The 27,102-nt window shown below is 48.0% G+C and overlaps 1 long non-coding RNA gene across 1 annotated transcript; it reads left to right on the top strand.

The window, feature by feature from the left end:
• The first annotated feature begins 933 nt into the window (after window positions 1-933).
• Window positions 934-25,994, top strand: LOC121498830. The gene is made up of 5 exons (XR_005989923.1): window positions 934-1,650; window positions 5,234-5,355; window positions 19,493-19,746; window positions 22,281-22,498; window positions 23,543-25,994. It is a non-coding gene; the product is annotated as an uncharacterized LOC121498830 (long non-coding RNA).
• The last annotated feature ends 1,108 nt before the right edge of the window (window positions 25,995-27,102 follow it).

Genomic DNA, 27,102 nt, shown 5'->3' with positions numbered 1-27,102 from the left:
AGGCCCATTTTGCTATTTACTCTATTTCTTGTGGTTTCATGTTGAGGTTTTTGGCTCGTTGCATTTGACCTGGAGTTTATTTTTAGTAGTAAAGACAGAGTTCAATTAATGTCAGAATGTGAGGGCAAATGCAGAAGAGGGAATCGTAAGTGTAGAGGGAAATGCGCCTACTTTTGTGTTTTTCTGATCATATCTGCCATGCCAGCAGACGCCGAGCTTCCTCAGCAGTGGCACCGTGGGCTTACGCGGAGGCAGGGCACCGTGTCCCGGCCGGTCCCAGAAAACAAAAGTGTTTTCTGGGACTCTGTTGGTCCCAGCGATCCAGCAGCTGGCCACACAGATGGACAGCCACTGCAGTTGTCATTATGCATGATAATTATTATAATTATTATTAGGGTAAAGGCCAGGCTTTGTCACTTCGGCTCTTATTATGTCCCCAGGGGGCTTCGTCGTCTCCAGAAGCAGCATACGACTTTCTGAAATATCAGCTCTTTCCCCTGCACTGTAAATATTTTGAGAGAAGGCTGTGGGTCTTGCTGTCTCTCCAGTCCTGGCTTTTGGCATCATGACAGGCGCACAGGACACGCTTGGGGAATGTTTTCTTGGACTGACCGACTTTGAGGACACTGAGTTTGGACTAAAAAGTTGGAAACAAAGCAGAAAGTACTCCTCTTTCAAGGGCTCCCCAGTCTCCTTGAGGAAACAACATAAGCACTGCCGTCTGCTTAAGGACTTTCATTTTATAAAGTTCTCCGCCCTCCTTTCTCCTGTCTTTTCGTCCACGAGCGTTTACTGAGACCTGCAGTGAAGGAGGGAAGAGCCACCGTTCTTGCTCCGAAAGCAACCTGGAAATGGAGACTGGCTTTATGCATCCCTGTGGTCGCGGGCTGCATGTTTGTGCCGCTCGAAAATGAGTACGTTCAAACCCCAATCTGGAATGCAGATGGTCTGGGGAGGCCGGGCCTCTGGAGGTGATGAGGTCATGAAGGCGGAGCCCTCAGTATGGGATTAATGATCTTATAAAAGGGACAGGAGAGAGCCTCTCTGCTCTCCACAGTGTGAGGACAAACCCAGAAGACTAGTGTCTTTTGCAAACCAGGACCTGAAATCTGCCAGCATCTAGGTCTGGGATGTCCAGCCTCCAGGACCGAGAGAGATGAATATCTGCCATTTAAGCCACTCCGTTGGTGGCATCTTGTGGCATCTATAGGGAGGATGGATTGCTTTGGCCCTGAGACTCCTCTTTAGATGTTGGGTCCTGACTGGCACCTGAACCGTCACAGCCCCATCTCTAAAATGAGGTGCCTGCTGGAGTGACCGTGCGAGCGACTCTTGCTGTTGTGTCTGTGTCCTGTGCTGCAGGGGTTCCCGGAGCCGGGCCCAGCTCGTGTTGCCTCTCTTCCTCAATTCCTTGCTCACACAGAATCCGGTATTTACTGAATGCTCCCGTGGTCATGGCATCAGGCTCCTGGACGTAGAGGCGGCTCTGGACCTCAGGCCTGGCTCTCGGTGACCCACTGGGCTGCCTTTCTTCTCAGAGGCACTCCTCGTGTCCCGGGGAGCTGCACAGTCTGGTCGTGTGTGCTTTCTCTCAGCCAGCCAGCCCATTTCCTCCTGAAGTGGCTGAGCACTGGGAGGGCTAGCAGCCGCGTGAGTCACCACTAACAAGACGCTGCCTTTATTGGGGTAGAAGTGGAGTTGGGGCACAGTACTCGTGTGATCGTGAAAAGAGCAATACCAATACTACCAATAATATGAATCCTGCATTTAATAATTTCCATAAATACTTTTTAGAAAGTGCAATACTTTCCATATATATGTATCTCTTTGTTAAGGTTTTTTTATAAAGATTTATTTATTTATTCATTCATTCATTCATTCATTCATTCATTTATAAGAGACACAGAGAGGGAGGCAGAGACATATGCAGAGGGAGAAGCAGGCTCCTTGCAGGGAGCCCGATGCAGGACTTGATCCTAGGGCCCCGGGATTGTGACTTGAGCCAAAGGCAGATGCTCAACCACTGAGCGACCCCAAAGATTTAGGTGCCCCTAAAGATTTTATTTATTTTAGAGAGAAATATGTGAGAAAAGAGTGTGCACCAGTAAAAGAAGGGGCAGAGGAAGACGGAGACTCTCTAGCACAGCCCAACGTGGGGCTTGATCCCATAACCCCATGATCACGGCCTGAGTTGACATCAAGAGTCAGACGCTTCACCGACCCAGCCACCCAGGCGCCCCCAACACTTTCCATTTCCATTTCCATCATCTCGTTTCTTTCTAGAACGTGTGAGGGGTTGGAGGTTAAGTAACACAGCCAAGGTGGTAAATGAAGGCGTCTTCCCGTGGAACGTGCGTGACACACAGATTAGTACTGTGTGCTTTTACATAATTTCATGTTCCTTTTATTTTGTAACCTGAGGCTGACATTTAGAAGCTTTTACTAACGAGACAACCATTTGCTAAATTGAAGTAAGTGCTCCGTATCCTGGGTCAGTCCCTCCCAGGGTGTCTCTTGGTACCTCTTACCCCAGGCGCCCCCAAGTCCCCTGCAAGCAGCTTCCCAGCTTGGGCACCAAAGTCTCTCCAGTGAAAAACCCTTCCCTTCCTGCCCCTCTGGGATCTAGGTTCGTCTGGGTTGCTGGCTCCAGTGGGTTTTATCCTTGGTTTATAATGAGCTAAGTGACAGAGCCCCATGTGGCTCCTCTGGGACGTGGGCAGCTTCCAGAAGCCCCGTGCTGCTGCATTCTCGGTCCCCATTGTCACTCTGAGTAATGACCAGCTTGCTGGGAATTCACATTCTTCTGCTCCACGCCATTTTCTCTCTAGTTTAGTCACTCTGGCCGAGCTAGATATGGTGGGTGCTTTGGGAAGAAAACACCCATCAGTGGGATGGATGCAAGCTGGCCTGTGGGTTTTGTTTTTGTTTCTGGTTTGTGTTTTTAAAAATTTTTTTTAACCTCCCTGCAAAGATGAAACCTTTATTAAAACTAAGGAATTGACCTGTTCCAGCATCGTACAGGGTTCAGCCTCAAGGACTCATGGCCGTCTTCCTGCTGTTGTGTACCAGAGGCACTCTGGTGTAAGGCCTGTGAGAAATCAGGTGGGGAAGGGGACCTTTAAAAATGTTGGACTAGGGAAAAGTTTCATAAAAATAAGAGGAAATGAGGGGCAGCCCCGGGGGCTCAGCGATTTAGCGCTGCCTTCAGCCCAGGGTGTGATCCCAGAGACCCAGGATCGAGTCCCACGTCAGGCTCCCTGCATGGAGCCTGTTTCTCCCTCTGCCTGTGTCTCTGCCTCTCTTTCTGTGTCTCTCATAAGTAAATAAAATCTTAAAAAAAAAAAAAAAATAAGAGGAAAAAGAAAACAGAAAAACCCATTGAGGGGCCATCCTCCCAGAGCTTGCCCCTGCCCTGATCTCAGCCCCTGCCTCTGCTGGAGTGGGAGGGAATTGGGATGGTGACTGGCCATGGCAGGGGAGGTGCACTGAAAGGGACCCCGAAGGGAGACCTGAGCCCTGGCCTCTGCTTTGCCGCCTGCCAGCTCTCGGCTGGGAGGAAGGTGCTTGGTGCTTCTGAGCCTCCGCTGTTCTGGGGACCAAATGACATTGTTGTCCAACTCCTCAGGAGACCCCTCAGAGTGGCCGCTGAGCTGATGTGTTCATTGGCCATTTGCTTTGGGTCTTTGAACCTGACTATCTGTAGTGATGACTCTAGGCAGAGGCTGAATCGCTGCCAGGGTTCCCCCCAGCTCACACATTTCACAGTCACACTGCTTTCTTTTCAGCCTATTAATGCTTTTAGGAATTTAATGGGACCATGTCAGTCATCACAGGTGCAGAAATCGAAACAAATGTTCCAGGTGGCATAATTCTTATGTATATATATATACATATATATACATAATTCTTATATATATATTGCATCATGGATATTAATTATATGCTTTGGATCAAAGTCCAGTGTGACTTTATTTATTGGCGCATGTTTTTCCAGCTTTGGCCACTGGGAGCCCTTTCCATTGGCTCCTATGCCCTTTGGAGATAACCTTCTCTCCCTACCCCCATTATTTTGACATACCTTCCACTACTGTGAGAGTTTTTGTGTGCTTGCTTGTTTTTGAGCATTTCCTTACTTTCTGGCACTACTTGTGTATTTCCTACCCCAGACCTAGAATTGGCCATTTCCCAAGGAGCCCAGTTTTGTTTTATCAGAGACTGATATTAGAAACCAAGCTGCGGGTCCTAGATGTGCTCACTGCTCCTGGGATGTCATTGCTCCTAGGCCTTCTCAGTGACGGTGATGAAGTATATGTGTGTGTATATACTAACCCCCAGAGACCCACACGTGTATAAATATTTGCATAGATATCCATCCGGGCCTATATTAAGCTCACTGTGAATTTAGACTGATGTCCCAGCTGTAACCCATTACCACACTCACACTATTGAACAGACTTGTTTTTTTCAGCCACATTGATTGGCAAGAGGAGGGGATGAATGACGAGGTCCAAAAGTCCATGTCGGTAGAGAGCTGTGGGTTGAGAACACTGGACTTTTCCATGTGGGCAGTGTGGTCTCACGAGCCAAAGCGGTGTGAGGTGGACACAGATGGACAGAGACTCAGAGATGTGGACTACCCAGAGTGCTTGTGGACCATGACGCTGTCACATGCATGTCAGCCTTTGCCCATCTCTCCCTGAGCCTATGTGTCCTTCCTGGTCTCTTGGCTTCCCTGTCCTCCTACAGGAAGCTTTTCCCATGTCCCCCCTACTGTGTGCCTTTTCCTCCCACACTCCTGAGCCCCCTGGGTTTATCACATCAGAACGTGCCCACCTCTTCCTTCCTTCCTTCCTTCCTTCCTTCCTCTCTCTCTCTTTCTTTCTTTTTCTTTCTTTCTTTCTTTCTTTCTTTCTTTCTTTCTTTCTTTCTTTCTTTCTTTCAAATTTAACTCTTGCTTGTCTGCCCCTCCTAAGTAGACCAAACCCTTGAGGGAAGTCCCATGTCACCTCAACAGTGACTCACACAGCCCCCGAAACCAAAGAAGGGTTACGTCCATTCAGTTTCTGAGTTTGTCGGGAAAAATCAAGCGGTGGGCAAGACACATGCCCTGCTTTCTTAGAATTTGACGCACGCTGAATGGGAACGAAGGTGTTCACATACAGTGTGGGGGACCCTGCTGGCTTTCCTTTTCTGCAGGAAAACTCATTTGTGTCTCAAACTCATTTGTCTCCAGGGCCAGGCAGGCAACTCGTGAGCGAGTGACGTGGATCTGGTGGGCAGACCGCGGAGGTTGGTGGGGAACTCGAAGGAACCAGGACGCCCGCTGTGATGCACTGGCCTGGGTGCCCCGCTCAGGTCGGTGTCCTATCTGATTGCCCAGGGTCTGTGCCTGACTCATTGTTCTAAACGTTTGGTTCTTGCCCCTGTGTAGGCCGAGTATAAAGGCAGCAGTGGCCAGTCCACGGCTTCTGATTCTAGCGCCAAAGGACTGCAAGCACATCATGGCCAGATCTGATTGCTCCAAGGGAGACTGGAAGCCTGGGGGTGAGGGGGAGGAGGGTCTTTTCCCTTGCCATCGGCCCCCTGTTCCTGACATTGTCACTGTGGCAACACTTCCTCCCCTGGCAGCAGCGCTTGGTCCCAGGAGCAACGGTGGCTTCCAGCTTGCACTGGCTATTCTCAGAAGTGACACCCCCAGCCAAGACCCCACAGGGCCCACCTGGCTTCCCATAATCCCACTCTTACCCCCCATCCCTAAGGGGGAGAGTGTGCTGCTCTGAGCAGCCACTACTTCTCGGAGGCCTCAGGACCCCCTTTTGCCCTTTCAGTAAATGGTTCTTTATCTGAAATTCTGCTTATTGAAATCACTGATATGCTTCCTCTTCCCAGGTTGAACCCTAAAGAATACACAGGGGTGTATTTTTGTATTTCCCACCCCTGTCTCCTTCGCTCAAGTGAGCTCGAAGCAGGTTTCCAAACTTGTGACTCGGAGGCCCAGAGCGGGCCGCCCCACCGCCCACCTGCGACCCTGTGCCCGGAAGGGCCGCCGGCCTGCATCTGACACTCGCTGCTGGCTTGTCTTCACCTCCTCCTGCCGCCGCCCACAACCATGGGCACCCCGGGGGGCTCGCCGGCAGCCCGTTTCCACAGCCTGCTGAGCAGGAGGGGGTGACGCTTTGGGTTTTCCGCCGGTCCCCAGGGTGTGCTGGGCTCCTCTGTGTCTGCAGGGGCGTGTGCCTGTGTGGGGTGGAAACAGCCTTGTCAAAATAGACGGGGAAGTGAGGCTAGCCTGGGGAGAAAACATGGGCCGGGGCTTCTTGGGGGGTTTCCTCTGTGCCATTACCCCACAGGAGCCACGTTTGCCATGCTTCCTGCGACCCTTCACACTCCCCCCTTCCTGGCCATTCGCTGTTTTGCCCTTTGCCACAGTATCAATGTCTAAAATTCACCTTCCTGACAGGACGTGGTGACAGTCCTTTTGTCACTCCCATTGCAGAACCTGTATGTGTCTTCGGGTGCAACATGATTGATTATAAATTGTGACAGTCCATCATGCTTATTTTTTTTTTTATAATACAATATGATATATTCTTTTTTTTTAAATTTTTTTTTAATTTTTATTTATTCATGATAGTCACAGAGAGAGAGAGAGAGGCAGAGATACAGGCAGAGGGAGAAGCAGGCTCCATGCACTGGGAGCCTGACGTGGGATTCGATCCCGGGTCTCCAGGATTGCACCCTGGGCCAAAGGCAGGCGCCAAACCGCTGTGCCACCCAGGGATCCCCCATCATGCTTATTGAATATGGTCATTATGATGGTGAACTGTCGCAGAAATGGTACCCAATAAATGGATTTATTGGGGGGGTGTATTAGTTCGTCAGGGCTGCTGTAACAAAAGACCACCGACTAAGTGGCTACAGACCAGAAATTCATTCTCTCACAGTTCTTCAGGTTGGAAGCCTGAAATCAAGGGGTCAGCAGGACCAAGTTCCCTCTGAAGGTTCTAGGGAAGAGTCCTTCTTCTTCTCCCAGCCTCTGGTGGCATCTGGCAGTCCTTGGCTTATGTTGGCTTGTGGCTGTAGCTCTCCCGTCTCCACCTCCAGCCTCACATGGGCTTCTCTCTGGTGTGTCTATGTTCAGACTTCCCTTTTCTTACAAGGATTAGGTCTATCCTAGTCAGGATGACTTCATCTTAACTTGACTCCTGCAAAGACCCCATTACCAAATACAGTCACGTTCACAGGTACTGGGGGGCGGTTAGGGCTGCAATGTACCTGAACTGGGGACACGGTTCAACTCAAAACGGGATGTAAGAAGAAAATGTTCCAGCTTCAATGTTTTGTTTATTTTATTCCCTTCTGAGAAAATGGGTTCGTTTATGAAGGTTTTATAGGAATGCAGGCATTTATGGGTATACATTTTTTTAATAAGATCTTATTTATTTATTTATTTGGGAGAGGGAGAGAGAGAGATAGTGACAGAAATCATGAGCAGGGTGAGGAGCAGAGGGAGAAGCAGAGTCCCTGCCACGCTGGGACCCTCACATGGGGCTCGATCCCCAGACCCTGGGATCATGATCTGAGCCGAAGGCAGATAGATGCCCAACCGACTGAGCCACCCAGGCGCCCTACACACAGGATTTAAATATTTAAGCAAAATTTGGGGGCTATGCTCAAACACAAGTGATGAGGGCATACTCCAAGAACACAGTCATCAGGCCACTGGTCTGATTTATAGACTGGCCAAGTTGCAGTCACCTTGGGCGGCCATAACAAAACACCACAGGTGGGGTGCTGTAAACAGCAAGAAATTCGTTTTCTCATGGTTCCAAAATGGGAGAGTCCAAGATCGACGTGTAGCTGATTCAATTTCTGGTGAAGAATCTGTTCCTGTCATGCAGATGGGCCCCTTCTTGCTTCCTCACAGAGCGAGAGTGAGAGAGACAATACCCAGGCTCTGTGGTGTCTCTCTTGTAAGTATACTAGGCCTCTGGGCTCCAGGCTCCACCTTTATGACCTCTCTTATCCCTCATTTCCTCCACAAAGGCCTTGTCTCCAAATACAATCCCACTGGGGACTGGGACTTCAGCACAGGATTTCTGGGGAGACACAATTCAGTCCTTATCAGGTTCCATCTTCTGGATTTTATTATACAGTCCGATGCCCTTGGCTCTCGTGAATTGCAGCAAAAACCTGGTGCCCGGTAGGGGGGATTCATGGACCCTGACTTCAGTTCCAGCTACAGCTGGTTTTTATCCTGGTATTTTTATCACTTTGTATTTCATTCTGTTTTATCCTCGGTACCTGGGTGCCTTAGGCAAGTTAACTACCCTCTCTGAGCCGTACTTTCCAAATACCAGACGCCTCTCTCATTTCTTGCTGTCCACGTGGGGATAACGCCTACCATGGGGGTTGTTAGAGAAAGGTAAGTGAGGTCACTAAGTAGGTGCTTAGTAGCTGCTGGCAGTTTTCCCTTCTGCCCTCATCTTCCTCCCCTCTGCCCTCGACGGCTCCTTCGCCCCTGCCTCAGTGGCAGGGTTGCTGTGAGGGGCAGATACTTAGTTCTGACAGTCACTGTCTTTCTCAGCCCCGTTATTTATCGTCCAGCTGTGTGTCTTGTCTCACCATCGCTGACGTCATCGTCGGGTATTGAGCTATCACTTTGGTTTTTATTCATGGATTGTCTTGCTCCAAACCAGCTTCATAAAGCAGGTCTATAGGGTCTAGCCAGCTTGTATACAGCAGGTGATCGTGACTGAGAATTTATTGGGTTGATCGTGTAGGGGAGAAGGGAGGGCTTTGGCCCTGGTGCCAGTGCTTCACCTTTCTTCATCTCAGAGGAGGCAGCAGGCAGCATGAACAAGCTAGCTCTCTTCCCCCTCCTCCCTGCCCACTGCCCAGGGCATAGTCAGCATGAAACAAGGTCTTTATGGTCATAGATAAGAGCCCCAGCGGTACCGTCACAAGGGCATGGGCCTAGAAGTCACATAAACCAGTGGGAGTCCTTAGCCTGGCCCTTAACTGCTGGCAAGGACTTTGGTGGCAAAATCCCAGTTTTTTTTTTTTTTTTTTTTTCAAAATGAAACTAATATTGGTACCAGTCTCAGCAGGTAGCTGTGGAGAGGAAATGAGGGAATGCCTCTGTGCCCCTAGTTTTATGATAGCCCAGGTCTGGAGAACCGCTGCTCTCCAGATGAACTCTGACCTAGGCTTCCAAACCCCAGATGCCTCTCTCATTGCCTAGTTGTTGGACCCTGGCCGAGTTACGTCCTCTCGTTGAGTGTCTGCTCTTTGTTACCTGTAAAGGGTAGTAATGCTTTTCTCACAGTTGTTACGAAATGTCCATAAAGTGATGCGAAGCTGGTTATAAAACACAACACAAAGGTTGGGAGTTATCATTAGCAAGTTTGATTGGGAAACTTTCATTACTACGTGACTATTGTTTTAGGCTTGTTATTTTGAAGTCTGGAGCTGAGGCCCAGTGGGGATTGGTGCAAATTCAAACTCTTGACTCATTCCCAAATAGCAAATGAGTATGGCATCCTGCAGATACGGTAGAGTCGTTTCTCTGGTATTTTTTGTACATGTGCATGCACTTGGGTCCTTTTTGGCCCAGAGCCCCGCCCTTGTTAAGCCTCAGAAAATACCTCCATGTCCAGATGTCGCTGTGTCCCTTGTTCTCCTGGATCCTGCTCACAGTACCTTGCCCCTGTGCTGGCACAGCCATAGCTGTTTTCCTTTGCTCGTGCATTATGTATTCTAGCAAGTTGTAGCGATGAACTTGGCAAGGGAAAATGGGTATTCTCCTGCACTGCTGGGGGCCAGGGTGGTGATGAATCAGACCAACTTTGTTGAAGGAGGGTTTGGCAGGACTTCTAAAAGTTGATAGTGTGTGCGCTCCCAATGAGTCTTTCCTCGAGAAACCATAAAACAAGTTGCAAAAGACACTCGCTGTACAACGTTGATGTAATAGCAGGACCTGGAAGATAGCCTCGCTGCTGAACAACCTCCCGCTCAGCAGTCACTAGAAAGGGTGCATCAGATCAGGAGGTCCATGGCTTTGGTTTGTCCCATAACTGGTGATAATGACCTTGATCACTCGATGAAGGTCAACCTGGTGTTCTCATCAACTTAGTGTTCGCCAGGTCTCTCCACTGTAAAGTTACTGTTTTTCCCTTTATTATTAATCAGTATCTTGTCGGGAGGTATTTTGAAACTATGTAAATACTGGGTTTCTCATCTTACTTGTACCTGACTAATTTTAGCACCATCCTTGATTATTGGCTTGAAACTGTTTAACTCTTGGTGCTTGCGCAACAGTGGTTGTCCATCTCATCATTATTTCTATATTTATCAGTTGGAATCCAAATGGAAAGAAGAGCTTTCCTTTCTTTTCCATTAAAAAAATAATGTAATTATTCACATTGGTATAAATGCAGGCGTTTTTATTATATGTAGATCAATAACTACAATTATTATTATTATTTTTTTTTTGCTCAGTTTTGTCTGGATTTGGCCACTGGGGTGTCCTTCATGTTGAGCTCTATGTCCTTTCAACATTTACTCATCATTTTTTGAGCATTGCCTTATCTCTTGGCACGACGGGATGTTCTCATCGTGTGCTATCTCTGCCCCAACCCTGGAGTCATCCACTGCTTCAATGGAGTTCTTGCCAGAAGCCCATACACTGAAATTAATAATGAGAAAATAGCAGACAGAACCAAATTGAGGCACCTTCTACAAAAGAACTGGTCAGTACTCTTTAAAAATGAAAGACAAAGCAAGACTGAGGAATGATTCCAGATTGCAGAAGACAAAGGGACATGGCAGGTGATTGCCATATGTGGCATATCCGATCCTGGATTGGATTCTGGATTGGATAGAATCTGAATAAAGTCTCTGGATTAAGCAATAGTATTGTGTTATTTTCCTGACACAACTTGGTGATTGTACTGTGGTTACACAAGACATCAATCCTGAGAAATTGCAACGCTGTGCAAATTCATTGTACTTGTAAACTCTTTTTGGAAGTATGGAATTATTTTAAAGTGAAAAGTTAAAAAACCCAATTTAAATACAAAAAAAAAGATAAATTCACATATACCAATATGAAAAGCTGTCCACAATTGGTCCGTTGAAGAATAATCATTGTACTCTTGGTATAGAGTTAGCCCGCTTCTGTAAAACAAGACAACAATATGGTACCTACAGATATTTATCAACACATGGGAGAAATTCTGAGAAGGATACATACTTCTTGTTAACAGACATTTCTGGGAAATGTAATTGGAAGGTATGAGAAAGTAGGAGCTTTTACTTTTTTTTTTTTTTTTAATAAAGAACATGTTTTAATATGAGTGGAAAGGTATTAAGCACATGAGTTGGGTGTGGATGTACTTCTTTTGCACATGTGTGTTCAGTTTTCATGACCTCCATCCAACTAAGTCTCCATGGCATGTTCCTGCGCACAGGTGGTGCCGCCCAAAACAGTCTTACCCAGTGAACACTTATCCATTTTTTTAAATCTACTCTTGGCTTTCCAACGTCTGACCCTTAACAAAGCTATTGGTTGGAGATGCATAGGGGCGCCTGCAGTCCATGCCGGCTAACAGTGAAACCAGCTGACTCATCTTCCCTTTATCCAAGGAAGCTGGTAATTGTTCATCCTTGGAAACTTTAGGGAGAACGTGATTCCTGAGTGTGCATTTCTTCTGATCTTCCCAGAGGAGTATAAATTAGAAATTTGCCAAGTGACAGTCATCATATTTGCTCCTCTAAGGAGCAATGATTAGTTAAGTGGTGCTTGATCTCTGTAAACCCAATTAATTAGCAAACCACGATCAGTTCCTCCCAGGGACTTTTAATGATCACTAGGCTTTTGTAGTTGATGTAAAATTTCATGTGCTTGGATTTATGTTTATGTATAGGTTAGTTTTCCCATTTTAGAGCCAATGCTCCTTGATTCAAGAAGGGAGAAGCAAGAACAAAACTAACATCTCTGGAAGCTCTGCTGTGTGCTACTGGCTATTAGAAGTTGATTAGTGTAATCACCCACTACCAGGTAACATTGTTCCAATTTATCAGGGAGGAAGCTGATGCAAAAAGGGGTGCCCTGGAATCTCCAGTGTGTTCACTGGTTTAGCTCCTGCAAAAACTGTCCCATGCCCCTTGCCTGCCTCTTACTCCTCTTGGGTTTATTCTCCAGAATGGTTTTCTGTTTGTTTCCTTCTGCTCACTGGGCTGTCCCATGACTTCTTGCAGCTTTTAAATGTGAGCCTCACTTTTGTGCTCCAGGTTCTTTGCTTTGTTCTGACATAGCGTTTCCGTGGATGGTTCTCTCGGTAATTATTATAATGATGGTGATATTAGTAAATATAGAATATATAGGTGCCTTATCCAGCCCTCACTGTGCTGGGCAAAATGCTGAGCACTGTCTCACACTTTATGCTGTTGCTCCTTCTAGCTACCCAGTGAAGTTTAGGAGCTCACTGTGGGATGGGGGCGTGAAACCCACAGGTTTGTCTAGAAGCCAGAAGCTAAGTCCACTCTGTGTGTTCTTTTCATTTCAATATGCACTTAGATAGTTAAGCTCTTGCACTAGGTTTTTGCAAGCAAGTGAACACTGCCAAATAATTTCTCCCACAGCCATTATAGCCACATATTCCCAGACATTATAAATATATGGTTGAACTAATATTCATACACATCACCACTTTATCAATGACATAAGCTAATAATGAAGTATCCCAATATTAAATTACACAGCTGAAAAGCATATAAAATATTAGAGGTCTGCTTACTTCATTAGTAGAAACTTTTTTTTTTTTTCAACCAAAAGCTATGGAAAAGAAGGGGAAAAGTTCAGTCTTTCAACAAAAAGAAGAATCCTCTTCCAGCAAATATGGTAAAAAAAAATAAATAAATAAAAGACAATCTTCAGAAATTCTGTGATCAGAAATGGTTTTAGTTACAATAAAACCATCACATAACAAAGTATCTCAGTCTTTTAAAACGTGTGTGTGTGTGTGTGTGTGTGTGTGTGTGTGTATAAGTCCAGGGTAAGATACAGGTACCATTCTCCCAGAAATTCTTAATAGTCCCCTTTAATTGTTTTTTTAGGTCCTCCCTATCACATTGTACTCAAAGGGCAAATGTTAATTGAACTGTGAGACTTTTTTTGTCTGAAGACATTAAGACTTTAACCAGAGCTCTGGGATGTTTTCAAAATAGATGTGTGGATGTGTGTATACAGCTCTGTCTCGACTTAGGTTTGGGTTATATCTGCATAAAACTATCATTAAGTTGAGGGTGCTTGGGTGGTTCAGTTGGTTAAGTAGCTGCCTTCGGCTCAGGTCATGATCTCAGGTTCTAGGATCGAGTCCCACATCGGGCTCCCTGCTCAGTGGGGAGTCTACTTCTCCCTCTACCCATCCCCTTCCCGCTTGTGATGTCTCTCTCACGCTCAGATAAATAAAATCTTAAGTAAAATGATTGTTAAATTGAAATACCTTAAGTCAAAAATGTGTGCAATGTACCCAACCTACCTCCTGAATACTGTAGCTTAGGTTAGCCTGCCTTAAACGTCCTCAGAACGCTTCCATTATTAGCCTCTAGTTGGGCAAAACCATCTGATGGACAGCCTGTTTGATAATAAAGTGTTGGATATCTCATGTAATTTATTGACTGCTCTACTGAAAGTGACACACGGAATGGTTGTCAGTGTATCAGTTGTTGACCGTTGACCTTTGTGATTGCTAGCTGACTGGGAGCCGTGGCTGCTGCCCAACACCACAAGAGAGGCTCATGCCGTATGTCCCTAGCCTGGGAAAAGATCCAAGTGCAAAATTACAAGTACGCTTTCTAGTCTACGCATTTCACTTTCACACCATCCGTAAAGTTGAAAAATCGTTGTCAAACCATCGTTAAGTTGGGGACTGCCTCCGTGTGTGTGTGTATGTGTGTGTGTGTGTGTGTGTGTGTGTGTTTAAAACAATATAAGATGATGTTTTAAGAAATACATTTTAAAAAATCTAACACTTGGCAAATCTGACAAAAGCAATGGTTGTGCCAATTCTGATGAATTGTGTATGGATGTGAGCAGCGTAAGCATAAATATGCAGACAAATGTCTTCAGTGTTTGAAATGACCAAGGGGAAGCCACACTATAGCATCCTACTTTTTTTTTTAAGAGTATGTATGCATGTATTTATTTATTTATGAGAGACACAGAGGCAGAGGCATAAGGAGAAGCAGGCTGAGCCTGATGTGGGACTTGATCCCGGGACCCCAGGATCATGACTTGAGCCAAAGGCAGACGCTCAACCACTGAGCCACCCAGGTGCCCCAGCATCCTACTTTTATGTGAACTAAAAATATGCAATATTTTAGTATAAAATATTTTATTATTAAATTCATGTTAGGATAAATATTAGTATAAAATGTTTTAGGTTGCTGAAAATAAAAACAAGTGTTGCACTGCGTATTTTGGCACCCAGTTCCTTTTAAATTTCTTGTCAATAAGATTCTGGCACAGGAAGTAGAGTTGGGTAAGAACCATAGCTCAGTAAGGCGTGATTTCAGGAAAGTCCACTGAAAAGGGGAAAGTGCTTTCAAGGCTGAATAGCAGCAATCTCTCACTAAATGTTGAGAGAGATTGACAGGAACCCAGAAGTAGATGTTACACTTTGTTCAAGCTGGCGCCCTGTACAACTGCTTTTCTGGACTCTGGTGGAAGTTTCTTTGGATATTCTGCTCATCAAGGATCCACAGAGCAGAGACGTACCTTAAACTGTGTCCTGACTCAATTCTCACTTGAGGTAGCTGAGGGCAGCCTCCTTTTACTGAATGCAACAGCTGTTTCTATGACCTTGCATTGTTGCCTTGGCCTTGTCAGCTATGAGAGGTCTTCCACCATGGCACTCACAATTGATGGGGGGTGGCAGTCACCAGCCCTCCCCCAAGACCTGTAGCGCCGTGGGCAGCAACACAGCTTCTTCACCAGATTCAATTTTTACAGGATTGAACCTGTCATCAAGACCTGGGATTTGGGTGATGAGTCGTCATCAAAAGGCCAGTCCAGTCCTGTTTGCCCTCTGTTGGCTCAAGAACGGCATCATGGAGTCTTCGATGGCTCAGGTCTCTGGGACCCCTGGGGCCCCTGGCTCTCCTTAATCGCCCGTGAGTGAGCCTCTGGCTTTTAGAGAGACACCATCCTGGCCATCCTTTAGGGAATACAAATTAATTAATTCTGATGATAAAAGCTGACTTTGGAGAGGTCTTTTTTGCTTGTTATTTGACAAGCTATGTCATTAAGCCTCTACTTAATGTCCTCGGGATGAGGGGTGCTGAGAAGTGTGGCATGATCCGTCCACCTTGAAGGATCCCACACCTATAGCAGGAACCAAAATTCAGTTCCGTAGAGGCTGCTGGTTTATCTGTTCCATTCCTGGCTACATCTGCAGCTTATAGCCTGGAGCCTTGTAAGCAAGAGAAGGTGGTCACTCAGTGGTGAATGGAAGAGAGTCTTCTGAGTTCAGCTCAGGCATCACCTCCTCTATAATAAAAGCTAATCAAAGGGCACAGCTGTGTTTTCTTGTTGTGACCTCTTTGACTCTCTTGTGAACTTCCTGTCCCTTGCTTATGGCCCATTCTTCTTATGGGTGCAGGGGCCTCTTATGTGTAGAGACCTTCCTCAGACCAGAAGTGCCTTGAGAGCAGGTAACTCTTATTTGTTTTCTCCACATAAAAAACTAATGCTTTGTAGGCATTGGAGGTACTCAGTGTCTGGATAAGATTTGCTTCTGCTTAGCAAGAGAACCTTTTGGAGGGTTGTCTTATGGACTGAATTGTGTCCCCTCCCCCAAAATTCATACAGTGAAGCCCTAACCCCCAAAGTGACAGCATTGGAGATGGGCTCTTTGGGAGGTGTCTTGGTTTAGATGGGGTCGTGAGTGTGGGGCCCCATGATACGATTAGAGTCCTGTATAAGGAGAGAGATCAGAGTACTTAATCTCTCTCTCCCTCCTGCTAATCAGAGGACATAGCAGGGAGGTAGCCACATGCAACCTAAAGAAAGAGGCCTCAACAGAGCTTAAGCCTGTCAACACCTTGATCTTGGACTTCTGTTTCCAGAACACACAGGAAGGATTGACAGTAGATCCGATGTGTCTTATAAGGACGGCCCCAAGGATCAGAACAAGATGGAGAAGTGAAGAGAACAGGGAGACAGTGGAGTGCAAGGAAATGGAGCCCTTATGGGTGACTGAGTGGGTCTCAGACAGTGGCCGGGGTCTCATCGCTGGAGAGACCCATGTAGAGGTCACGCTGGACAGAGAGGGAATGGGGTGGGAGGAATTGGAGCATCACACTGTGATGCGCCCCTGTGAGGTCCCTGTAGACCCTGGAAGCCCGTGGTTAATCATTACATGCACAAGAACAATAGCCTTTCCTTTCTAGAGCATGTTACAATTTCCAAAGCATGTTCATATGTATTATGTCACTTGATTGAGCCAACAACCTCGTGGTGGACACCCAGTGCAAGCTTGATGAAGGAGAGGATGAGTACACGAGCCGTTGCTCTGCTGTGGACCACAGAAAAGAACCTGTACGTCAAGTGGTTTCTTGACTCCATAATAAAGGCCAAGCCAGACTTGAACCCAGATCCCTGCCCTACCCACCACTCTGCCCGACATCCTCCAAGTTGGCAGCGGTAACACCTTCTCTTTAAGGCTTCCATGTCCCCTCTCATCCTCACAACATGGTTATTCTCATTTTGCAGATGAGAAAACAAGCTCAGAGAGTCGAGTGACTTACAAGTGTCCAGCTCCTGCAGGACAGAGTGTTAGGTTTGCAGGCGGTGGGCATCCGCCCTAAGCAGCTGTGAGCCTACCGCTTTGGCGCTGGTGGGCACGCAGTTCTTGGCCACGGGCAGAGTTGACAGGGACCCTGTTTCAGGATACATTCGCAACTCATCCAGGCTAACAGTGGTCCAACAGTCAAGCCATTCTTTCTTGTACTCCCATTGGATTTCCAGCAACCTCTTGGCTGGTCTGGGAAGGTAACAGGTTTGCAGACATCTCACCCAGAGGTCCTCAGCCCCATCTGCATCCCATAGTCACCCAGGAGCTTGCAAAGATTATGAGTATCCCAATTCCTGCGTTCCCCACTCCCCCATCTTCTCAACTAGATTTTAGGGGTGCCTGGGTAGCTCAGTTGGTTAAGCGTCTGCCTTTTGCTCAGGTCATGATCACAGGGCTTGGGGTCGAGCTGCACAGCGGGCTCCCTGCTCAGCAGGGAGTCTGCTTCTCCATTTCCTCTGCCCTTGCTCATGTGCTCTCTCAATCTTCTGTCTCAAATACATAGATAAAATCTTAAAAAAACAAACAAACAAACAAACTAGGCTTTGGCTGGGGAGGGATCTAGGCTTCGGTGAAGTATCTTCAGGTGGTTTAGCATCACCCAACTAGTGTTGCTGTGGGGCTCCTTTGATGAGACAGGTTCACAGGTAATTGTGATGAGGCATGAAGGCTGGGGTCTGCTCTGTTCCCAGGGCCTGCCTAGCGCCGTGCTGGTGTCTGGCTGCTTTGCCAGAGTGATTCCATTCCTCCTTCCCTCGGACTCTCCTGATTTGAGGCCACGCTCCAGCAAGACACCCTGTGTCTTGTGAAGTCACACAACCCAGGTCTTTACCAGCTCTGTGAGCTTGGGCCTGCCACTTTCACTTCTCTGTGCCTCTACCTCTCTCTCTCCTCTGTGAGATAATGATGCTGACTTCCTCATGAGGCCTTGTGCGCATTCACTCTGGGGACCACAACTGGTGAATAGCCAGGGCTCCATGGGACGGGTTGCTATCATTGTGGTAGCTGCGAGTTGTGTGTGTGTGTGTGTGTAAGCCTAGCACCACGTAGCTATATCTGTATCTATTATGGGATTAGAACCTGTATGTGGCTCCGATCTGATCTGTCTGAAATGATTATCGAGCACTTCTGGGTGCTGGGCAATGGACAAGAGAAAAGCAGTCTCTGCTCTTTGGGGAATTTTGTCTTTGAAGGGGACAGATGATGGACAAAGGTTATAATAATGTGCAGGGGGTGCTATGGTGAGGCGGGCCAGGTTGCTGTGGAATGTGTAATGAATCAGATGGTCCGGATTCATGCCTGCTCGTTGCGGGGAGACTGCTCCTGCCAGAGCTAATGGCTTCTCCGTTATTTCTTTATTTTACACATCTGATGTCCTCAGACTCACTGTGATTACTTATCTGTCCACCCTTAATATTAATCTACAATCATGGCCTTGGGCTTTTAGGAAAAGCATTTTGTTCATTTTTGTATTCCAGTATCCTACCTTCCTTCCTTCCTTCACTTGGTTCAATTCAGTTCAAGCAACACATCCTGAGAACCTGTGCAAAATCTGGGGTCACACAGATTGAAAGACCTTTACCTTCTTGTGGGAAAGACGGACATACAGACGCACATGGTTTGGACTATCACAGCTGCTCTGAAGAATGGGAACTGGCAGGATGGTGGGCCCTTGAAAATGTGTGGGTTGGAAGTATATGTGTGTCACCACCGCCTGATGCACATAGTAGGTACACCTCGAATGCAAGGGGAGTAGCTGGACAGACTAGGTTTCTTTTCTCTGGGAATTGTCCTCAGCTCTGAGCAGAAGGTTAGCTAGTGTTTTGAATCCATGAGCACCTTGTAGGGTTCTGTGCTGGTGCAGAAGCAGCCCTTCCTCATTGGAGCTGCCAGAGAAGGTCCCTAGTCTGTGATAGCCTCAGCTTCTCATCTCTGCTAGAAGTTGACTAATTGTGAGCAGGGAAATGAGGACCTTGAAATGCCCCTGTCTGCACATCTGGCTTCCCTGTCACATCTAGTACTCATTTCTGATAATTGCTTTGGCTTCTGTAAAGCACCACTTCTGGCCATGGGCAGTGCTCATAATAAACTGAACCCAGGACATGGGGGTGGAGAGGTACGGACCGGGTGGGTGGAAGGGATAGACTTTTTTCTTTTTTCTTTTTTCTTTTTTAGCCCATTTCAAAGTTATAAGGCTTTGAGAGTCATTAGCTGTGTCTGTGACCACGTTTGCTTTCTCTGCTTCCACTGGAAATGAAATTCTAGAAGGAATGAACCTGGCTAGGCAAAGGCAATGTGGACAGGGAAGCTGATGACAAATGCAACTTGGTTATTTCTAGAGTGCTTTGTGTTTTTCAGAGTATTTTCCTTGAACCCTTCTTCATCCAGACTCTCAGAGCACTTAGAGAGCTCTTAGCATGTCAGCATCTGGGTCTTAGGCTTCAGAAACTTTCTAAGCACCTAGTGGGAATAACACCTTACTAGCAGTGTAGCCTTGTCAAGGTTTTTTCTTTTTAAAAAAAAAAAAAAAAAAAAGGTGAGACTGTTCCTTTCAAGTAAATCTAGATCCTGTAACAAATCTAGATCCTTAGGATTTTAGTAGCTCAGTGCAAAAGATGCCTATTTCTTATTCACAGAACAGCCCCCGGGGGATGTTCCTGGTCAGTGGGTGGCCTCTCCTCTGCAGCGATTGGAAGACTCAAGTGTGTTCCATGCTCGTCGTCTGCCATCCTTTCAACGACCTTGAAATCTACCCAGCTGGCAGAGGAGGGACAAGGAGGTACAGAGGGACACCTTCCTAAACACCTCGTCCTGGAAGTGGCATACAGTCACTCCCCTTGCATGCTTTTGATGAGAACTGAGCACATCGTCCCTCCTCGGAAGCAAACAGGTGCGAGATGTGGTCCCTGTCTGGGTGACCGCCCCCCAGGTGTACGTGAGCTCTAGAAGGGGCACCATAAACTTGGTGAGCCCTTCTGCCATAAATACCTTGCTTTAGTGTTGCATAAGGGTAAGTTTGGGTTTATGAACACACTGTAGAATTATATTTCCCCCTACTCTTTTCTAAGTAGCTTCACCTTACAGGGTAATGCATCTTTTCTGTATATTTGTCTTCAAAGGCTACATGTTTGATATTTGGGGATGGGATTAGGGAGAGGTCTGTCTCTTTCTGTGTCTGTCGCAGTGCTTTGCCCAAAAGTGTTGATGGATTGACAAGTTCATGATGGTTCCTACTGGACTGTGTGGCTACTTGCTTTTCCTTTTTAGAGGTTTCTACCGAGAACTCAGCAGAAGGCTTGGGTTCAATGTGTGGAAAGGGGTTTTTCGGTAGAATGTGGTCAAGCATAGTGACAGTTTCCTGAGAAAGAAAAAGGGACCCCTGAAGTTTCTCCAGTAATAAGAGCTCACTGGCTGCTCACAGAGGCCCAGGAGCCAAGTGCTCACGTGTGCTGGCTCACTGAGTCCCCTCAACAAACCAAGGCAGGTGCCGTACGATCCCCATTCTCTAAAAGAGGATTGTGAGGTTCAACAGCCACTCTGTGCTATCACCTGGTGGAGGGGAGGCTGGAGACGTGGGGAGCATGCAGGGGAGCATAAGTCCTTTCTATTCTGCACTGCTCCTGGCCTCACCATGGGGTAGGTGAAAGGGTGCCTGGCATATCCTATCATGGTGTCCCAGGTACACATAGGAGCAAGTCACAGTCCCTGGCCCCAAGGAACTCATAGTTTGGTGGGAATAAGGTGGTGGTGATAGGATGAATTGTGAAAGCAAGTATAATTGATTCTCATTAGTTGCCATAGTTATGTTGCATAAAGTGGAGGCAGACACTGAATTATTGAATTCTGAATCATCGCCCCAGGGGGAAGTAGAGGGTTAGGGTCTGGGGGCCTCTGGCCACAACATTTTCACTGACCAATCAATATATAACATTGTGGGGTTTTTTGTTTTTGTTTTTGTTTTTAGATTTTATTTATTTATTCATGAATGACACGGGGAGGGGGGGTACGGGGCGGGGCGCAGAGACACAGGCAGAGGGAGAAGCAGGCTCCATGCAGGGAGCCTGACGTGGGACTCGATCCCAGGTCTCCAGGATGATGCCCTGGGCTGAAGGCAGCGTTAAACCGCTGAGCCACCTGGGCTGCCCCATTTACTGTTTTATGTGCGTTTCTGATCAAAGGCACTGTCTTTGATACATATTGTTGATTCGTGAGCATTGAACTAACTCACGGCCAAAAGCAGTGTAAGTCATAGTCTGAATGAAGCTTATCTCACACACATCTTTCCTCCAGGAGGCACATCATTGTGTCTCTGCTCAGGAACACAGTAGTAAGGCCCTGGGCTTAGAGGCCCTTTTCAACAGCGAAACCACCCAGAAAAGAAGCGAAAATGAGGAAAACGTGGCACCACATCGACCTCAGAAAAGAGACTTCTTTATAGTACGAGAGCTGAGACAGGAGTAGAGTGTCACCTTGTCTAACCTCAGCGGAGAGCATGCAAGTCGGACAGCTCAATTTTTTTTTTTTTTTTTTTTTTGCCACCCTGGGAATATCTGAAAATGACTAGGAAAGGGCCATGTACTTAGGGTTACAGAGAAATTTTAGCAAGTAGGCAAATTCACAATTCAGAATCCTGACAGTAGTGAGGATTGACTCTGTATGGCAGTCAAGTGTGAGCCACAGAAACCTGGGGAGCTGCCATTCTGGGGCAGGGTTCTTGCACAGGGTTCCAGAGCTGGTGAGGTCTTACACCAGGGTCTCCAGATTGTTTGCGTGAAGGGCCAGAGAGCAAATATTTAAGGCCATGGGGCCTGTGTGGTCTCTGTGGCAGCCGCGCTGTGCCATTATAACACACATACAGCCATGGACAATACATAGCAACTGGTCATGACTGTGCTTCAATAAAGCCTCATTTTTACACACTGAAATCTTCAGATTTTTTTTTTTTCCCCCCAGCCACTAAAAAATCTCCAAAGCATTCTTAGTTCATGGGCCCAACAAACGCGGGTAGTGGGGAGATTTGGCCCAAAGGCTGTGGTTTGCCATTCCCCACCTTAGATACTACTAGGTAGGAATGCTTATTGATAATGAAAAAAAAAAAAACCTAAGTAAGTCAGAAAAGGACAAAGGGTAAAGTTTAAAAGTTCACCTAAATTCCCAAGACCCAGAGGTTTCCAAAGACAGCACATATATACTCCTCATGGGCATGCTTGGCCATACACATCCATCCCGTGTGGTCCTGTAATTAATTTACCCCGGGAGAATATGTGGTGGACATCTCTCTATGTTATTAAGGACAGCTCTCGGTCATAAGCATAATGGCTCACTGTCACTTTTCATAGCTGGATCATGATTTATGTTAACTTGCCCTTTGCTGGTATCTTTTAGATCACGTTCAGTTTTGTTTGTTTGTTTGCTGTCACAAAGGATACAGAATGAATTCTCCTACCTAACTCACCACATCACTGGTGTTGTAAGGGAGATGAAGAGGAGTCCTACCATGCCCTGCCCTCAGGACACTTATAATTCAACAAGCCACACAGGTGACACGAAGCCCTGTCCTGGCCCAGACCGTGGTAGCTTCCAGAATCAGAGCTCCAGTGCTATGGGGCCTTGCATCCAAAGGGTCCAGCTTCCTGGTCCAGGTGAGACCACCAGGCTCCTGCCTTTCCTGGGTTGGCAGCTCCCTTCTGCTTGGGTTCTAGAGCCTCAGAGAACATCAGAAAGGGGACCCCAGAGATCTTCTGGTCATCACCCTACTGCCTCTAGGTGGAAAAACAGAGACTCAGACAGGTCGAAGGAATTTTGGAGAGTCCAAAACAAACTTGGCAAATCTCAAATCCAGATATCCCTGTCCTGAGTTAAGGCCTCTTGACCCTATTTCAAGCTCTCAGAGTGCTGTTTTTCCAAACTTCGTGTGTGGATTTCTCCCGGGCCATGCCAAAGAGACCTTTCAGTGTTCTGGGGCGGTGGTGATGGTGGTGGGTAGGAGAGGTGGTGGGAAGGTTCACGAGACCCCTGAATTCCAGCCGTCTCATTCATAATATAGTAAGAATGTGTCAGCCGCCTTCTCCTTCACTTTTTAGCATGAGTGGCTAAAACCTGGACCCCGACTCCCTCATTTATGTTGGCAGCCAGCCTTGTCCTGTCACCCGGCAGACAGGAGCTGGGTCACGAGTGCTCTCATTTCTCCATGTGTCAGGGATGATGCCACACCTGACCAAGCTGCGGGTTAACTGTTGTATGAGATTAACGTAACGATGAAAAATAGGTAGATTTTTTTTTTCAGTTACTTTTCAGAATCCCGTTGTGCTTATGCACAAAGATGTTGGCCGTCGTGGTATTTGTAAGAGCGAAAAACCAGAAATGGCTTTAATGTCGCAGAGCGTGGGAGTGGCTGGAGGAACTGTAGCACGTGCAGAGAATTCATGAGCCCGCTGCTTGAGCATCCCAGCGATGTGGAGAAAGGGCTACCTTCTGGGAAACAGGGGCAGGTTGGAGATTGTTTCCAGGGCAGGGGGCTATGATAAGGAAAGATATAAGTGCCGTAAACATTCAGATAAAATGGCCCACGGATCTGCAGTCACATCACGATCAGCTGCTCTATGCCAGGCACCTGGCAGGGGGTGGGCAGAGGCTCTCCCGTGGAAAGGAGCAGCTGTCCATCTGTGCTTCTGTCTCCACCATAGGCTCCCCGAAGCCCCCAGGAACCCCCGCAGCCTGGCTCTCAGCCGACCCTCTTCGGGACACTGTGTCATGTTGCGTTCACTGATCCGTATGATGGCATGTCCGGCCCCACCAGTGACAGCAGGTTCGCTGCTCCGTGTGATGACGCCTTCCCCGCTCCACGGAGTGCTAGCCTGCGTGTTCGTCGTGCTGAGAGGTCACAGAGGGAAAGGGAGCCTTGGAGCAATGCCCCGGGGGATAGAGGCCAGAATGTTCCAGGTGGAAAAAAATCTGTGCTCCAGGTGGTGACAGCAGTGAAATCCGGCCACACCACGGAGTGTCTGCTGCGGGGAGCCTCGGCCAGGCCACCGTCGGGCCTCCGGCCAGCCTGCTGGGCAGTGGCCCCCCTTCCCACATCCACGCTCCGTGGGCCGTGGTGAGTGTGTTAGCCAGGACATTACACATGAGAAAGCTTGACGTCGGTCGGCTGGGCGACGAGTTGGTGTTGCTGCCTGCAGTTCGGCCCCCCACCCCCACCCCTCCGCCCCCTGAACATTCTCTGGCTGTGACGGCACAGGGGGAAGGGCCGGCGGGCCCCGGAGACGCTCTCCTAGTTGCCTGACATTCCGAGTATGATTCATAATGATTGTAGCAGATGGGGCATGAGGGCCGAGGCTCAGACTGCAGCTGATGGAGGTCTTCTCCCAAGGAAGCGTGCCCAGCCTCCCCGGGGGCCTCCGCCGTCTGGCTGGCCTGGGCCGCCCGGTGCCCAGCAGCGTCGTCAGTGATGAGCGGCCCGTTATCGGGGGGCCACTGTGCGCAGGGGATGATGCTGCAGCCGCGAGAGAGCCCTGAGAATGGGGATCCCAGCAAGCTGGGGTGCGTTTTACATTCATTACTTTTTAAATATCTGGAAAATAATGAAGAACTATGAAAAAGGCTGTAATCGCACCAATTTTAAAAATTAACAAACGGGGGAGTGAAAAGTGGCCAACCCCACTGTGAAACACCTCCCACCTCTTCCTGAGATAATCCCTATTATCAGTTCGGTCATTTATGCAAACCCAGTGGTGGGCTGTTCAGACTCTTAGGAAGGAAAGAAAGCCCCGGATTGTAGGTTTGCCGACGTCTGAGGTGAGATCCCACCATGGCGATTAAAGGTTTAAAATCCAGTTTGCACAATTCTTGAATATTTACCAGTTGGCTTCTGTTAAACCCCTGCACTGTCACAAGCAATCACTTTCTTTTTGGGGGCACGAGGGGCGGAAATTGGAAACCCATTACGCATAGTGGTCCGCTTGTCATTTTCATTTCCTGTGTCGCTTACCTCTTCCTCAACCAGCGCATGCAGATTCACTTAGCTCATTTCCCTTGCATGGTGGGGTTTCTTCCCTGAAGGTGCACTTTGTTGCTCTTGGAAGGTTCTTGCAGAATCGTCCCACCGGGGGAAGGGAGGGTGACAGCGGATCTTCGCGTTCAGGGAGGCTGGCTCCTGCTGCCCACCTCTTAGACCAACTTCGCTGGAGTTCATTGTAGCTTCTGGCCTCTCCCGAACGTGTCATTCTGAGTCTGGAGGCTAAGCACCTCTGATGGTGACACTTGCGTTCACTTTCACTCATCTTTAGGTTCCATTGGATAATCTCATTTTTCTTCTGGGGAGTCTTTCCTGATATTCCTCTCTTTCCCCACACCTGCTCTCTGAGGCTGGGGCAGTGGGCCTCTTCCCGGTTTCTTAGAACCCAGGGCTCCCATTTATGATGATGGTCCCCACACCTTATTATTTATTTTACAGGTTTCCTGTAGAGAAGTAGAGAAACTCTGCCAGCCAGAACAGTACACCCCCCACCCCTCAATGCGCACACCCAAATCTCTGGGGCTGTGCCTATGAAATTCTTACTTTACCTGACAGAGGGGCCTTTGCAAATGGCATTAAGGTGACTAAGCAGTGGGCCCATGTAGAGATTATTCTGGATGATGCAGACAACTTTCTTTATTGGGATCAGAGAGATCGGCACCCCCCTTCCCTCAAGAGGAATCAGCCTCCAGTGTGAGGAGGGTTTAGTGTGCTGCTGGTTCCCGCATGTAGGGACCCAGGCGTGAGGACTGGAGGCAGAAAGGTGGCCCCTGCTGACTGCCAGCAAGGAAAAAGACCCTCAATCCTCAACCACAGGAGACCAAATTCATCCAAGGGCGTGGATGAGTGAGCTTGAAAGATGGTCCTCCCCACAGCCTCCCAGTTAAGAGCCAGCACCTTGAATCCAGCCCACAGAAGCTGGGATGGAGGCCCCAGCTGTGGCATGTCTGACCTGGAGACTGAGACAGTGCATGTGTTGCTACTTGAAGCCACCGTGTTGGGGCATCTGGGTGGCTCAGTGGTTGAGCGTCTGCCCTCCGCTCAGGGCAGGATCCCGGGGTCCTGGGATCGAGCCCCACATCGGGTTGCCCACGGGAAGGCTGCTTCTCCCTCTGCCTATGTCTCTGCCTCTCTCTGTGTATCTCTCATGAATAAATAAATAAAATCTTTTTTTAAAAAAAAATGAAGCCACCGTGTCTGTAGTGATTTGTTTGTACAGTTGTAGAAAGCTCATGCAGACACAGTGCTTGGGGAGCACAGGTTCCAGACCCTTCTGTTCTGACTTCCAGAATGTGGGCTTCTCCCCCGGAAACCCTCAAGTCTCAGATGTGTGTCTTTCTCCAGCTCAGCTCCCCTGGACTCTGCCTAGTGAGGCAGTTCCAGCACCTGACAAACTGTTCACCTCTCCTGTGGCCGCCTCCACGAGTCGCCACTTGGTGGATTTTCCACCACAATGTGTGGTTTGGCTCCCGATGTCAGACCCCATGATGCTGTTTCTAAACCTCCTAGGGGGTCTCCCCAACTCCAGGCCTGCCGCTGCCCACCCGTCCTCCCGTCCTCCACAGTGCTGTCCAATGTACCTTCTGGAGCTCGGCTTCGTCTGTGTCACCCACTTCCCGGTGACAGGCCTCTCTGGGGGTCCTGTTCCCACCGAGTCAGAGGCAGACTCCTCAGCCAGGAACGCCCATGTGTCTCCAGGCTGTGCACCTGCCTCCTGCTCTTGCCCCTTACGTGCCCCAGCTGTCCCAGTGCTGCAGGGAGGGCCGGGCTCACGTGCAGCCTCGATGGAATCCCCGGAGGCCCCGCCGCTGAGCACTGTGTTGCACAGGGTCTGCCCCCCACCAGACCGTAAGTCTCACCTTTCCCCCTGCTCCTCATGAGGGGCCGTGGACACGACACCCAGCACCCATGCTTGCCATCTAGTCATGGGACGTCCAGAAGGGAGGAGGAGGGTGACAGGGCATGAGGGCCTGCCCACCATATTAGGCTTGGTGCCTGCGGTGCTCATTAAAATACCTCTTCAGTGAGTATTCAGTGGACTCGCTTTTGCACTATTTTAAAATGAATGTCTCTAAGATTGTAAAGCATCTCGAAAGTATTTTTACCACACTTTTTCCAAATATAAAACAGCATTTATATTTGCAAGAGCTACACAGAGTGAGTTTGAAGATGGCCCAAACACTGGTGAATAATATTTTACTATTTATAACGTAGTATCGCCGTCGCTAA

The sequence above is a fragment of the Vulpes lagopus genome, chromosome 9, assembly GCF_018345385.1.
Source record: "Vulpes lagopus strain Blue_001 chromosome 9, ASM1834538v1, whole genome shotgun sequence".
In the NCBI taxonomy this organism is placed as follows: domain Eukaryota; kingdom Metazoa; phylum Chordata; class Mammalia; order Carnivora; family Canidae; genus Vulpes; species Vulpes lagopus.
Note: the sequence above shows the minus strand (reverse complement) of the source record. Positions and strands in the feature narration are given on the sequence as shown.